The sequence below is a fragment of the Amblyomma maculatum genome, chromosome 10 (genome assembly GCF_055883805.1).
Source record: "Amblyomma maculatum isolate TAMU_Amacu chromosome 10, ASM5588380v1, whole genome shotgun sequence".
Classification (NCBI taxonomy): domain Eukaryota; kingdom Metazoa; phylum Arthropoda; class Arachnida; order Ixodida; family Ixodidae; genus Amblyomma; species Amblyomma maculatum.
The window spans coordinates 174,784,586-174,801,302 of record NC_139353.1 but is presented as its reverse complement, the minus strand read 5'-3'; the positions used below and the strand labels follow the sequence as shown (position 1 = coordinate 174,801,302).

Here is a 16,717-nt window from a genome sequence, read left to right as displayed (position 1 = left end):
TCTGCATATTGATTTTCAAGCCTGTCTTTCTACTTTTCCTGTCTAGGTCATTAATCATTATTTGCAGTTCATCCCCCGAGTTGCTTAGCAAGGCAATGTCATCAGCAAATCGCAGATTAGTGAGGTACACTCCATCTACCCTTATCCCTAACTCCTCCCATTCCAAGTCTCTGAATACTTCCTCTAAGCAAGCTGTGAATATTACTGGGGAGATTGTGTCTCCTTGCCTACCACCTTTCCTTAAGGAACTTTTGTTACTTTCTTTATGCAGAACTATGGTTTGTGTGCAGCCACTATATATATATTGCAGAACTTTCATGTGCGGCTCGTCTACCCCTTGATTTCGCAATGCCTGCATCACCGCCAATGTTTCAAATGAGTAAAATGCTTTTTCGTAATCAATGAATGCTATGCATAAGGGCTGGTTATATTCCGAGCATTTTTTTATCACCTGATTGATGATATGGACATGATCGATAGTGGAGTACCGTTTCCAAAAACCTGCTTAATCCTTTGCTTGGTGGCAGTCTAAGGTTGTTCTGATTCTATTAGTGATTACCTTAGTAAATACCCTATATGTATTAGACAGTAAGCTGATTGGTCTGTAAGTTTTAAGGTCCTTAGAGTCCCCTTTCTTAAGAATGAGGGTAATGTTTGCATTCTTCCATGGTTCCGGTACCGTCGATGACACCAGGCACTGCGTATACAGGGTGGCCAGTTTTTCTAGCACGATATCCCCCCCCTAGTCCTTTAGCAAATCTGTAGTTATCTGATCCTCTCCAGCTGATTTCCCCTTTTCATAGATTCTAATCCTTTCTTGACCTCGTCCTTCGTCACTGGTGGAACGTCCGACTGTTTTTCCCTGCCGCCAATCTCGTTACGGTCCTGATTACTTTGGCTGCTTTAGAGCTCCGTATAGAACTCCTCGGCTACTTTGACTATCTTGTCCATATTGGTGATGACGTTGCCCGCCTTGTCCCTTTCGCATTCATCTGGTTTTTGCCTATGCCCAATTTCTTCTTTAGCGCTTTAAGGCTTCCCCCGTTCTTTACAGCATGCTCGATTTTCTCCATGTTACACTTCCTTATATCAGCCACCTTGCGCTTATTGATTAGCTTTGATATCTCGGCCAATTCAATCTGGTCTGTTGGATTCGAAGCTTTCTTATTCTGGCGTTTCTTAACCAAATCTTACGTCTCCTTAGGCAGCTTACCGGTATCCACTCTAACTATCCTACCGCCTACTTCTACCGCACACTCCGTAATGATATCTCTGAAATTATTATTCATTGCTTCCAGTGTAAATCCGCCATCCTCGGTTAGAGCCGAATATCTATTCTGTAGCGAGATTCTGAATTCTTCTGCCCTCCGACTCAACGCTAATTCGTTGATGGGTTTCTTTCTTACTAATCTGTTTCGTTCCTTCTTCAGATCTAGGCTAATTCGGGACCTTACCATCCTGTGGTCACTGTATCGCACTTTCCCAATTACCTTTACATCTTCCACAATGGCGGGGGTTGAACACATTATGAAGTCAATTTCATTTATTTTTAGTCTCCCCGTTAGGACTTTTCCATGTCACTTTCCGGTTCTTGCGTTTGCTGAAGAAGGTATTCATGATTCGTAAGTTATTGCGCTCTGCAAACTCAACTAGTAACTCCCCCTGCTATTCCTAGAACCAATGCCATAATCACCTAATGCCTGGTCTCCTGCCTGCTTTTTCTCTACCTTGACATCGAAGTCGCCCTATACTGCGTCGTTACTTTTCGCATTGCCGATTCTACATCTTCGTAGAAGCTTTCAACTGCTTGGTCATCATAACTACATGTAGGTGCATAGGCCTGTACAATCTTCAGTTTATACCGCTTATTAAGCCTAATTACAAAGACTGCCACCCTCTCATTAATACTATAGGATTCATCTATATTACCCGCTATATACTTATTGACAAGGAAACCTACTACTAGTTGTCGCCTTTCTGGTAAGCCTCGATAACACAGTACAGGCCCATCCTTAAATACAGTATATGCCTCATTCGGCCTACGAACCTCACTAAGCCCTATGAGATTCCATTTCATACCTTCACGTTCCTCGAACAGTACTGCTAAGCTAGCTTCATTAGCTTGGGTTCTAACGTTAAACGTTGCCAGGGTCAGATTCGAATGGCGGCCTGTCCAGCGGAGCCAGAAGTTCTTAGCACCCCGTGCTGCGTTACAGGTCTGACCGCCGCCGTGGTCAATTGTTCCGCAGCCGCTGGTGACTGAGGGCCGGGGTTTTATAGTGCTTATCATGAGAGGTCATGGCCAATTACTGCACCAGGGTGGCCAACTCCTGTTCTCGTGAGGGAGTGCGTTGCCGGAGGTGTTCACCGGCATCAGGTCGCCCCCCAAACCTGTTTATGCAATTCCATCGACACGCGGACTTTTTCTTTCCTTTTCTAAATCCGGTGGAGACTTGCGTGGTACCGGGATTTGAGCCCCGGTCCTCTAGCATGCGAGGCGGACGTTCTACCGCTACGCCACCGCTGCCACACATTGAATATTGCACAATATTGCCAAATATTGAATATTTGCATGGAAATAGTAAAAAACATCGTCCACGAGTGTGAAACAGTACAGCGTGATAATTTTGACGGTGAAGCTCAAATGTCTTTCTAATTTCGATGTCAGGTTGCAGTTGTCACTGCTAATAGGCGCGATGACATGCCGATTTCCAAATGATCACAATGACGCCAAGGGAGTTGTTCTTTTGTCCTGGAATCACAGTGACGCTACGCGTCGTGTTTGTTTGACTTCGATACGGAGATGCTGGCGTGAACGCGGCGTAGTGTATATACATGGCACAAAAATCTGGCAACGCCGGTTTCAGGTGAAGGATGTGAAGTCAACGTATAATCCGCTTTTTTGCTTCTCATCACTGTTCCTTAGAGATTTAGTGTTAAATATGCAGGTAGACTAGAGCTAGTTAATACATAATAAATTTAGAACCGCTTCCTCCAGCAACGCACAACCCAACCGAACATGTCCGGGAACATTTTACGAACAGGGCGAGAGCTTCAAGAGACAAGCGCATCGACCGTTGCCTTCAGCTATTTCAGAAGGTTGACGAGGGGTGAAAGCTTAAAGATCTAGCATATTATATCGACCTTCATTTGGAAAGGACACTAAAGGATAGACCATTTACCCAGGGTTGGGTAGATTCGTGTTAGTGTGTAAAATGACAAACTCTTGACCCATTATTTTTTCAAAGTTAGAAAGAGTGGCCTGAATGCTTGAGGTTACTTTATGAATATTGCTAAATAAGTCTGCCTTTTTACAACAGATTAGGCCATATGTCTGTGTAGTAAACATACATTAAAAAATGTCGCAGTTGAGATGCCCTTATTTTTATCAGGATATCTTTAACTTCAATGTAAAAACTCGCTTCATAAGACATTAGCACGCGGAGCACAAAAGACGCACTCGGGCGGTATGCAAGAAGCCTAGTAACTTTTAGTGCAATTATCTTACTGACCAATGCTATACCCACCGTCTGTTAAAAAAAAAACCACAACATGCGACAGATGTGTCGAATGAATGTTTTCGCTTGCCCCATTGTGTCTTTGAAAGGAAATTAGTGCGTTCAGAGAGATGGGGGCGTTTCTTTCAGTATTTTTTTCTTGGGTAAGAAAGTGAGGTTTTTCAAATATTGTGCAAAATATGACGTTTTAGCTTTGTTGACAGTGAAGTTCTATTTAGGTAGAAATTTGGGTCGCTTTCTAAACCTGCGTTCAGAGCTAAGCAACTAGTCTCATCTGTGGGGATAAGAATAATCCATTTCTGTCGACCAAACAGCTGACTTGTTTACTGTAATTCTTTGCTTCTTTCGCGTGATAAAGAGCAGGGGGATCTGCATTCAAATTAGAGGGCATCGACATAGATGAGTACATGATGAAACATGGTTTACTTGTGGTGATCGAGTTAATATTTTCATAAAGAGTGTAATGCTCTCTATCCTCCTGTGAATGAACTCTCTAGGAAATGATCAGTCAGGTGGACGCGAAATGAAAGGTGCGAGAAGAAATACCTTCCAGCAGATTAAAGTTTTCAAATGCACTTTGCAATATTGTTATGTGTATGCCACCGAAGAGGACGACGATGGAAAACAGAGCGAGAGACGATGAAGCTGAAGCCACGGTTGGTACTTGACAGAACACTTAAGTCTGTCATCAGCAGTCGTGGCTTTCCTGAACTGCCCTTCTGCCACGTATCATCTAAGTGGAGGTGAATCAAGATCCCCGTGCGCACATAATAGCACATTTATGCTACAAAACGCTGGATTTGCGCTGTGGCCGCCCTCTACTTGGGCTCACAACGAAGCCAACAGCGACCACTGTGACTACCGAGGCAGTCCCTACCATCTCAGCAACATCCTCTTCTGCGCGGATTGCTCTACTGTCGACTCGGTACTTCAAGTGTGTCGAAAATTCGTCCAAGCTAGACAATGACGTATTGTACATCGCTTTGAGCACTTCCCGAACACGGCGCCTACATCAACCTGCGACGACCTGGCGCCTTTGTAACGGCCTTCTCACTCAGCGAACATGACTCGGATCATCCGGAGAGAGCTCGAGGCCTTGCATCCTGCACCACTCACGTCTCCGCTGCCCGACACTGTGGTCAAGATACAGGCCGTTGTTCGCCAGGAACTTGGCAACGTTGGCCTTTCCTCCAGCCCCGGTACCACACCCTCTTCCTGTAGCGGATGCTGCTACCGCCAGCCAGGCTTCCCCGTGTCGCTACCTTAACCCCAATCGTGCAGAGTGGCGCGCTTCAGACGACATGCCAATTTGATTCAATTGCTGTCGCGTCGGTGACACATCGCGTTATTGGCGTAGCCGTAACTCCTTCTCTCTTCGCTCCTATTACAACGCAGACCGTCAATACTACCAAGGACCTCGACGCTTCCCTGCCCAACTGTGGGATCCCCGCCCCGCCTATGATGAACCTGGACATTATCTTCCTCACCCAGATGAGCCTCGCAAGGAAACCGTCTCCACTGCCCGTCGCTCCAGCCGATCTCCATCCCCACTGGCTCGTCGATCCCGTGCATCGGTACCTCGTCGTAAATCCTCCCCATCATACGCCGACACCTACTCGGGAAACTAAAGAGTGCAGCGCCCTGGAGTGACATTGCATTACCTACCCCGGGACTCTCTAGACTTGCTCTGGATTCCCGCTTGTAGAGTTAGGCTCTGTGAGAAGCTCTTGCCGCGGTACACAGGCCCCTACTGTGTTTTACGGCCAGTCACTTCTGTTACATACGAGGTCACCGCTATGCACCCACGCCGACTTTCGATATGCCACGTTGCGAAATCATTCATGTCGCTCGCATGAAGCCCTACCACTCTAGCTGTAGTTGCCCGACGTAGTACGCGCCGGGCGGTGCTTTTCGTGGCATGGTAATCTTACGTGTATGCCACAGAAGAGGACGACTATGGAAAACATATAGACGACGAAGCTGAAGCCACGGTAGGTGCTTGCCAGAACACTTACGTCTGTCAGAAGCGGTTGTGGTTTTCCGGAACTAGCCTTCTGTCAGGTATCAATCTCTTACGTCAAGGATAATCCTAAATATCAATAGGATGCAATACGCTTTCTTCACGCCACGTAAAAGAGACAGGCAGTTTTGTTCGATTAAGAAAGCTCCTGGTACATGGTTTCCGCGTCGGACAGCATGTAATTTCCTGAGTATTTTTTGAAACCACACTGTAGGACCGCAACAAGTCGATGGGACACTAAAAAAACAATGTAGTGATATTTATAATGAGGTAAAATGAATTATGAACACCTATGTTGAGTCAAGTGTGGGGTTTGACACGGTTTAGAATTGGCACACAAGTCCCCAGAGCTGTGCAGAATCTGCAGGCGACAAAAAAAAAATCAAAAAGCCTGAGCATTGCCGCTGCACAGAGTAGATGGTGTGCTCCTTGTCGAAGAAAGTAAGCCTCCCGTTGAACTCATCAGATTTCACCGGCGTTCTATACTTCGATTTGAAGAATGGAAAGACACAGTGTCTGTCACTGGCAGAATCTTGGTCAGAGATCTCGATGAAAAATCTCGCCGACGCCAGCTTTACACCATATCGTTGAAAGGATTTTCGCTTTATTATTTGGTTCACAGGCAAGCATAATCCACAATATCTAACACACCCGCGACAGGATTTCGGCTGAATGGGAATAGTAAGCTTTTCGCTTTTGTAAATGCTTTTTTTTAAGCTACGAAAAGTTTTACACATATACTCATTCAGTTGGAAACATTTAGCGGTGCTGCTACTGCAGGTTCGGAGATGCGGGCTAGTATATCAATGAATATTGTCACTGCCGAAAACAATATTGTAAACAGACTAAGAGTAAAAAGACTGCAATTGGTAGTCACCGAGGGGAAATGTGTTTTGTGTCGGGTAGCGTCTTTTCAGTTTCTTGAACCGTAGACAAACTATTGTAAGGCTTATTCGCATTAGAACTTTGTTCTTTATCTTAAAATAGAGGTTGTAGCCTAAAAAGTTGGAAATTGCAAACAATGCTCCTCTAGTAAGGCTCATTCGCATTAAAAGTTATGGGTGTCGTTTTCGCTGTGTTCTTTATTTTCAAATAGATTAAACAGCCTAAAAAAATGGAAATTTCAAACAGTGCTCCGCTAGAACATCTGCCTCTTTCTCCAAACAATTTTTTTCTTTGTCAAGGGGCATCATAAACAGAGCGGTGTGCGGGGAATTACTGTCATTTATTCTGACTTCCTTCTCCCATATTATTTTTGTTCTGATAGAGTTGTTTATTATTGACATAATTTTAGAGCACATTTTATAATAATTATATGAATATACCCTGCTTTGGTTAAACGCTTTTCTTAAATTTAATATCGCCGAAAAGTTTTCTAGGCCTTATTTGGTCACCTTTTGCTTCTCTAGAATCTCTGTTAGGCAATATCATGCGATTCAATCATGCGATTCTCCAGAGCTATGAAACCTGTAGCAGTGCCGCGACAGTAATGCATGTTGTGAACATTTCATTGAAGTCGTCTACTCTTACAATTTCAGAAAATATTTCCTCCAAACTATTATTCCAATAAGCGGTGGTCACTCGGCTGAATGGACATTCCACTGGCCAGGCTTGCTTGGGGTTATATGTATTGATGATGGTAACGTTATTATCACAGGAAAATGATTGGCCCCATACCAGTCATGCATAGAAAATTCCAATTAAACTAATGACATAATTATCCTAAACGCAAGGATAAAACTACGTAGCTGAATTTTTCGGCGTTTAGAGAGCAAAATGTGGACTTGCCAGTAAAGGACGGGCATATTCGCTGCATAACCTCAAAGTCTTCAAAATACAGCTTTCATTTGTGATTTGCTTACTTTCCCGAAAAAATTACTGAAAACCTGAAATCGATTTCCAAACTATCAGAAATGGCTCCGGTTGATGCTTATTTCGGTTCAGTTGATGGTTTTAAAGTCCCAAAGAAATTCAGATTATGGAGACGCGGTGTTCAGTCGTCTAAAAATTTCGAACAGCTGCTTTTCTTTAACGTACGCTGACACCGCGCCGCACACGTGTTTTTCACCTTCATAGAAAAGGAACTGACTCAGGCTAGATTAGGTCCAGGATCCTAAGGCACAGCAGCCCAGTGCCCTAACCACTGCATAATAGCGGTGGTGCTGGCACCTTTTTAGTAAGAGCTTCTAGATGTGCAATAGTGACGGCATGTTGTGGCCCTAGGTATATGGAAAGTATTGGTAATGTTTTATAATATAGAACGGTGACAGTATTGACTCCGTAATTAGTATTATGATCAATTTCGCACGTTTCCACACCACTGTGAACTACATTAGACACACTCCCTGCTTGATATCTCTTGCTGGAAGATAAAGACTATAATTTTATAGGTTTTCTTGCCCTACGTTAGTTTTTACTAGACAGTGAAACCGGAGGCCGATGAAGTTAAGTTGTCTATGGTATTATTCTAGTTTGTTAACGTCCACGACAGTTTCATTATTAAAAAAAAATGAGGGTAGATTAAAAACCTTTTCTGGTGGTTTCCCTACTGAAAACTCCAGTATAAAACTCGTATCAGCAAATCGTATACAGGGTTACTGTACAGAATTTGGGATACAGGATTGTGGGCCTTTTCAGGAAATTACTGTACTGCCCTGGAAAGTCCGAAATGAAACGGCGCGGAGCTCTGATACAGGAATGCCCTTATGGTTGATGGCCCTCGTTTCCGGAAAGAAACGCATCGCCAGGCTGGAAAAAGTATGCAACAATATAAAATAACACGACTAGATTTAGGAAATAAAAAATAAAATGTAAAAAAATAAAAGCGTTCATCGCAAAGTCTGGAATCGAACTTCCGTCTTCCTGCTTTTGAGGCGAGAACATTAACCACTACTCCACGGCTTTTTTTTTATCCACTACTCCACGGCGGGTTGCGGTTACAGTGGTTATTATCCAGTATATGTAGCTAATTTTGCTATTTCGTAATATTTATATTTTCCTTGCCTGTAGAATTTGTGGCCGTAATTCACCGACCGCCCTTTAAACACGCTGAATCTTTTTCCAGGCTATCACAAGGGTTCACAAATGTCCGTATCTTTGCAATGCGTCGCTTTATTACAGGCAAACATCACGATATCATAATTTGCTACTGCTGATGTGTTGTTGATCGTCTACGAATGCTTGTAAGTTTTCCTACATAAAAAGATATCCGGTGCACAAATACTTGTAATACTGGGCGTTTTAGCTTCACGCCCTGCCAGCGAAAAGCGACGTCAATGAATACACTTCTCAATATTTAAACATTCGAGAACGTGTCGCCCGGTGTGCGGCTATCTGCACATCTTTCGATGGTCAGCGGTGTTTATTTTTTCTCGAACATATTTTTGTCATGGCAAGCGAAACGATACGTTCGTGCTTCCACTTTCGCGTTGCAGCTGGTAGATCTTCAGTCGCAGATATGAAGACGCACACCAAGATTGTACGAGCTGCAGCGACTGCTGTACGCCCAAAAGTGACGCGACGCGCGTATATGCTTGCAAGTGCACACTTCGACGGCTTCGTATTTTCGAGGTATTTGTGAAACGAAGCGTGCTCTTTGTATACAGAATAGTTGTATATGTTTGGTATCTTGCTTATTTAGTGCGCTGGTGTGTCCTGTATGATCATTCTGATTGATCTTCACCGATCGGCCCGGCTTCTGTTCAGTTTGCCCTGCTACCAGCGGAGCAGCGACGTCAATGAATTTGCTTCTGATCAAGTGTATTGCATACGTAAACATTCGAGGCAGCGACTTCCGATGTCCGGCTGACATGTACATATATCGATGGTCAGCGATCTGTTTCGTTTATTCTCGGGCGTATTTTATCCTCGCTAACGAAAGGCTACGTTCTTGCTTCCCCTTTCGCGTTGAAGGTGGCAGATCTTCAGTCGCAGATAAGATATGAAGATGCACCGCAAGATTGTACTAGCTGCAGCGACTGTTGCACACGCAAAAGCAAACCTCGATGCGTGTATTTACTTGCTAGCGCCACATCCACGGCTTCATATCTTCTAGGTATTTGCGCAAACAACGCACACACCACATATACAGTGAAGTTTTAACGTATAATATGTATGGTTTCAGGCTTATTTAGCGCGAAGGCATGTTCCGATGTGGTCATCCTGGTTGAGCTTCACAATTCGCCTGAATTTGTTGAGACGCGGAAATACTCGGTCCCGTATCAGTTTCATTCATGACGGGTTTGTCCAGTTTCAGTTCAACCCGACATGGCCTGTCATGTATATGAGCTCATTACAGGACTGGTCCGCTCTGTTTCATATCTATACCGGGCAAGGATCTCGTGTATGAGATGCATACTGGAAATGGTCTGCCCTGTATTAACTCTATACCGAACCGGAACGTCCGGAATGAGATTCACACTGACATGACCTGTCCGCTGTAAGCCCGTTTAAGCTGCCTAAAGGACTGGTAACACAAGGTATGGAATTTATACGGGAAAATACAGGACTGGTTCAAACCGTTTGGCGAGATACGGGATTTTTCACTAGGGTTTGTTCGGATCTGTGTGGAGGATTTAATCTTTTTCTGCTCAAGACGGTTTCGCCACCTCGAAGCTGAGACAAAGAAAGAGCCGTGAGCATCACATTGTAAGATGCTATTAACTACCCTCGATAAGACACGAATACGAGTGCATTTGCTTGAGATCCAACCCAAGGGGTCGAGGCTTTGAGTGTAGCTGACAGAGGGTGCCACGCCACCTAGTGTCTTAGTGGTGAAGCGAGTTACTTCAAGACAGTGAAGCCTTTCCTGAACGTTTCAACACCATTTTCCTTTCTTGTATGCATGGGTGGTACTGGAAAGCGTAATTTCTTTCAATTGTTGTCAAATTTAGAAGATGAAGGTAGTTTTCTTCCAGCTTCATTTTGGCAAAGCTTTGCTTCGTTTTGAAAGGCTGCAGAGTACCTAAACATCATTTTTCTCAACAAACGAAATTTTTTCCACTTCCTCTAAATGTACAGAACATAGTGGCTGCCGAATGAGGCTTGATATTGATATTCCTTACCTCTGCAGAAAAATACAAAACTTTATTTTTAAATACTGCTATGTTCTTTAGGCGAAACAGTTCACCAATCGGCCGAAGGCTCAGAATGTGCTCTCGGAGCCACCGTCGCTCACTAGATTAATGCAAACCCGTGACCACAAATAAAAACACACCGACGTATAGCCCGCCATCGTATAATTGTTCATAAGGCAGTAACTACTCACTGGCATCCAGCACAGCCATACGGATGCGCTGGGATGAATTAGTTCTGGTCCCCAAAAAGAACAGTTTTTTTAAACTACTTGTGAATGAATAAATTGATCCTTTATTTACTAATCATTTCAAACTTGGGGATTCCCCAAAATATTTGACTAACCCCATTGCCTCTAAGTGTTATTGATCAATTTGCTCTCGCCTTGAAATCCGATCTGCTGATTATTCTGATTAGCTCATTTGGTAGAGCGACTGTACCCCAAAAGGCGCATTTTCCGGGTTCCATGTCCGGAACAGGAAGAATTGTTTTTAACCTCGAAGTTTCTCAGAGTCCGGTTTATCTTCTCATTGTGGCTGTATGTATGCACACTGCTGGATGTCCAAAAACATTTTTTCTCTTATTACATTTTGCTCAACATGGTGGATTTGCCTCAATATTTTATCAGTGTATGCTTCATTGGGTCTTTTCAGTACAGAGTGGACTGTCAGGAGAACATACTTACAGGAACCACACAAGAAAGAAGCCGAAGGTCACCTGAGGCTTGTTTTTGTCCACTCCAGGCCGTTTGCACGCTCCTTTGTTACCAAGCGCTCAATTTCCCCTTGCCGCCTGCAGAAGTATTGGCCAGAGGGGGAAAGGCTTGTTGGGTTCCAACGAGACGAGTTGCTCAACGACCACTACCTTGGTTTGGTGACGAAGAGATCAGGAGAGAGGAAAAGCGATGGTGGCTGAAGGAGAACGCCATAAAGGAAGTCGTTTGCTTCTGCCTAAACCGCACATTTTAAAAGCTTATTAGATGACATTAGAATGTCCAAGAATATGACGTCATTCAATCTTGCTTCTCACAGCCAGTCAGCTTATGCATAGTTACAGAGAAAACCAGTCATAAATTAGAATTTCATTTCAGCCTGAAGTATTTGCTGCAATATTTCAATGCAGCGCACATTTCCAGCTTGTCATATTGCACTCCACAAAGAGCATAATAAATTTGCTTTTATCAGCATTTATTTAAGATGCAAATACGCTAATTGTGGCTACTCAGGGAGACTTCAAAACATTAATAATACAGATTCATTAGTCATGTATCGTCTTGATGGTACTTGGAACATTACGAAAATGGCAAGGAGCGCAGGAGGGTTTAGGTAGTCCTTGAAACGTTTTATTTTACTTGTAGCCAATGCTACCAAAAGCATTTGCCGCAACCATCTATTAGACGTTGTAGTGCAGGAGCGTTAGATCATGGACTTTTTAGGGATTACAACATTTCAGATTTCAGCTTCACTTGAACCACGGATCTGTGTACGTATGAGATTTCTTTATACATCATTGTGGCATCGTCTTAAACACACAACTGCGTCATTTTCTTCACACACTGCAACCATCACTTTCAACACGCGATGGATGGACGGGATGGTTGTTAAGAGCTTCCCTTTTCAAACGGGGTGGGTAGGTCATCATCATGCTCAACCTTTTTTTATACATTTTAACTTAGGTAACATTTGAAAATTAACGACTTAACTTTTTGATACGGGTTTACTTTAGATACGCTGTTTAATTTGAATTACCTTCCTTGGGTCACTCCTTACTTTTTACCTATCAATCTTCCAAACCTCACCTGCTAACTTCTACTAGCGATTCATTCACGCTTCATTTGTTATCTCTAAACCCCATAGCATCGGCTACGGTCACTATGTGCACACTGACATCTGGATGGATAGTGCAACACTCAACTATAAGATTTTAAATTGTTTCTCAACACCTACCGCACCTGACACAAGTTTTATCGTCATGATTGTAATTCTTTCTGTAGCTTGTAGCTTCTGGTTCTAAGACATGCTGGCCGCTGCCGCTGCCTCTTGAGATGCCATAAATTTTTACTTCTTAATGCGAGTTTTTCATTTCTTATTTACATCTAGGGTCGTAATCTTTTCCAATATTATAATCCAGTTTTTAGCCGCCGTGGTTTTTACCTGTGGTTTGATGTACTTTATTTTTTCGTCCTGCCTTCCTACATACTTACTGGTTAGTTTTTTTTTTGTCCTTCTCCGCAAGTGTGAGTCAATTTGTTTTTCGTTTAAATATTTAAATACTTTAGTTGTCCACTTATTGTCAACCCTTTTCCTGAGGCGCTCTTGGTAAATATTTTGTTCCGAGAATCTCGTGCCTCTAAAGACGCCCGAACCATGTCTCTCTGTACTGCTACGTTATAGTTTTGCTGTGGGCTCCAAGTGCTAACCTTCCCAAAAATATTTGATTTATTCGTAACCCCGACAAGAGTTCTCCTCCTAATCAGAAAACAGCGTTTACGAAGGTCAGCCCCGGTACTATTAATAATTTCCGAATATAGTTAAGTTCTTCATTTCTGTTGTTACCGGATAATACCCTGTCCTTCACTACTTTCTCTATTCGGAACTTTATTTCGATAACAAGAAATATGCGCACTGTTTGCACCAATAGCTATAAAAGCTAGTGGCCGGTCCAATAAAAAAATTACTTGTATTTCAGCCGCAGAGTGCTGAACGCTGAAAAGTCAAAGATAATGCGCACAGAAGGACACTTTTACAAGGTACGCACCACAAGTCCAACAACCTATATATGATACTCTCAGTAGAATAAAAACAATGCATAACACTACGGAATACAAAAATATGAAAACAATACACTTTGCCCTGGTTGCCTCTTCAGGTTTTTCATGCATACAGTCCTTCCTTCATCCATGCCCCGATATATTTATAATCTGGTAGTCTTGATATCTCAATCGCTTGTATTGTAAGCTTTTTATCACTGATATCATTGAATACCACCAGGCCCGAAATAATTGCCCTGAAGGTAAAGGTGACGGCATCTCTCTCGTGTTCAGATGTATTAACCAATATGCTTCCTGTCTGTTCGCTATTAGAACGATGTCGTCTACGTATATTAATAGTGGACGCGTTCGTGCTATATTCGTTCCACCAAGCATATACGAGAGACGAAAACAAGTGTGCTTTCTTACAGAATTTTGCGTATTCTACATATAAATCATGAACGGCAGCGGTGACAGCTGACGTCCTTGCCTTAGTCCTTTGCATATCTCTATCTCTACAGTAGACGTACTTGATAGCCCCTTCCATACAATCTTGACTTTATTTCCTTTCTATATTTCCTTCAATAACTAAATATCTTCTTTACCGACTTCTTCAGATTCGGGTATGTTTCGCAGATGTTTCCTGTTTACACTGTTGTATACACCCCTTATGTCCGGAAAGCCTATATACAACGGCCTGCTTTCTGCCCCGGCTACTTCTATGCATAGGGCTATTCCAAAAAAGCTATTATTTATCGGCCTGCAACTCCTGTACCTGTTATGCAGTTTGTCCAGTACTTTATTACTTTCTATCGATGTTTGAATTTTTATTTTCACGGTTTGCATTGTATGTAACTGACATTTTCATAATTGGTCTAAATGATTTAACGTTCTTCCTGTCTACTTTTCCTCTAAACTTTAAATTCATCATGCGCAGTCGCTAGCTGTCAGGAAGGTTCTTATTTATTATGACAGTTTCCAATTTTTTTAACGCATGTTTTTTTTTCTTGTACCAAGCTCGTGAATTTCTTTGATTGGAATTTTGTCCATTTTTATGGCCGTATACTCACGAATATTTCTCTCTGGATTTTTCTAGTTACGATTTGTCAATAACAAGCAACTTCCCTTCAAGTTGTCTGATACTGGTTCCTTCATTCGGGGAGATTACCCCATAATAGACCGATGGATGGATGGAATATAGGAGCGTCCCCATGAAACGGGGTGGTAGCAGTAGCTATCCCCTATTGCAAAAACCAGTGCCACTGGGAGCCAGCGCCCCAGCGCCATACCTGATTATGGTCCCAGTATGACGCTGGACACTGGGCGCACTGGGACGCGGCATACTGGGACGCTCCGCGCTGGCGGCACTGTTCGCCCGGAAAAAAAAGGCGTGGGATAAAAATTAAAAAGTAAAAAGTAACGAAAGAAGTTAGGTACATAAAAAACAAAACAGAAAAGTAAAAAAAAGAAAAAAAAATTAATGCACCAAGCGCGCCTCGAACTAAGTCCCTAGTTATATACCACCCACTAGCTCAGCACGCTAACCACTCGGCCACGCCGAGAACTGGAATTGCTATAAACATTTTTGCATTTTATGTCATGACCCGCATTTATAACGTTGGGACTTCATGTTTCGCAGTCTACAGGCCATTGCTACCGCTCTAACAATTGCAACTTCTTGATCCTTTTACCTTGCTGTCTGCTCTCACGACTTGCAACTAATGTTCTGGGTGCCTATGCGCGCTATTTTGTGCACTGGAATCATTTTAACATGTGGAATTTTACATCGCTGGCAAATTTGCGAACGCCGGCTCTTGGGTGGTGCTCTGCTACCGTGGGCGTAATTTTCGCTGAACACGGAGCTTTAGTAGAAGCCTTCAAGGAAAAACGTGCGGCCAAGCTTCAATACCGGCAAGCGCCGCAGCGATGACCCTAATTACGTGTAACTAAACCTTATTTGTATGTACACATTCCGGGAAGCGTTGCGATGACCGAGGGCTCGGCTGCTTGATACGCAGAGTAAGGAGCGCAAAAGCTTGAGAAACACGCCAAATATTATGTATTACAAGCGCTGTATGTTGTTGCTTTTTCTCTCATGGACCCATCGCTTGGTAAACTACTCTCTTCCTCGTTTTAGTTTTTCTTTCTGCTGTTGATACTGGGCCGTGGTGCAGGCTACGCTCGCCTACGATTGAGCCCGCATTGAACGTTTTGGCAGTAATCATTGTGTTAGAGTGCCCTTAAGATCAGCTGTGAAGTTGGTTATGCATGGTAGCCCACATTATTCAATTCCAGCTTTAGTAGTGCGTTAATTGTCATTCTGTCATGAGATCGAGGCGCGGCGATCGTTGTCGCTCTCGAAACGCTCGAAACGACCTATCGAAACATGGAAACTCTAGAAAAAAGATATTGCCTTTGTTTTCTTACAAATGCGCAACGACTTCGCAGCAAAAAGCGCTTGCTTGAACCATATTTTTCGTATGCCCCCCGATGGTCGATTGAAAGTACGCTGTTGCCCTGTTGGCCCCTGAGGGATGCTACTCCGGCTGACGCCGCAGGCCGCACCGCCTATACTGGGGCACTGGGACCAGTGCGGCCCAGCGCACATACAGCGCTTCTCCCAGTGCATCGCGGATGCCAGCGACACACCCAGCGTCAAAAGTCTAGTTCCAGCGTTTTTCTCCCATCGCACCAGTGCAGCCAGTGTCTTCCAGTTACTGCTCCAGTGAATATCGCAGACCTCCAGCGTGCCCAGCAGATCCAGTGCAAAACCAGCGCGAAAATATTACTGGTTTCGCACTGATGACGCTGGTTTTTGCAATAGGGTCATGCTCTTTTTTCTCCATATATCTTAATTATTGATTTAGAATGGTTAACTAAACCATCATTCTATTTATTAAATTTTGCTCCTACATTACTAACATTATGTCACGTCTCTGCTTTTAAGCCACCAATCTTACAGCCGTTTTTTGCTAGTTTCCAACGCCGGTTTATTCACCCGGCCACTGTTATCTCTAAACCCCAGAGTTTCAGGAACAGTGATTGCGCCTGCATCAACTTCCGGATGGATACCATTGCATTCGAGTATAATATGGGCAATTGTTTCACTGGAGTTTCCACATACAGCACAAGCGTCATCTCCATTGCTAAATTTCTTTTTGTAGCTGCGTGTTCTAAGGCACCCTGATCTAGCTTCAAAAAGTAGGGCACTGCCTCTTGAGTTATCAAAGAAATCTTCCTTCCTGATCTGCATTTTCCACTTCCGGTATAATTCCACACTCTGTTTTTTTTTCCATCGAATTTATCCAATTTTTACCTTCTGTGTTTCTCGCCTGTTGCTTAATGCTCTTTATTTCT

At 43.4% G+C, this 16,717-nt stretch overlaps 1 long non-coding RNA gene across 1 annotated transcript in view; it reads right to left on the bottom strand.

Annotated features, from left to right (window-relative positions):
- The window catches only part of LOC146177973 (uncharacterized), a 147,496-nt gene extending 135,924 nt beyond the window's left edge, over window positions 1-11,572 (bottom strand). The window contains exons 1-2 of the long non-coding RNA XR_014701409.1: window positions 11,476-11,572; window positions 11,297-11,403 (exon numbers count right to left, since the gene is read on the bottom strand). This is a non-coding gene — a long non-coding RNA (uncharacterized LOC146177973). The remainder of the gene's footprint in view (window positions 1-11,296; window positions 11,404-11,475) is intronic.
- Window positions 11,573-16,717: the final 5,145 nt, after the last annotated feature.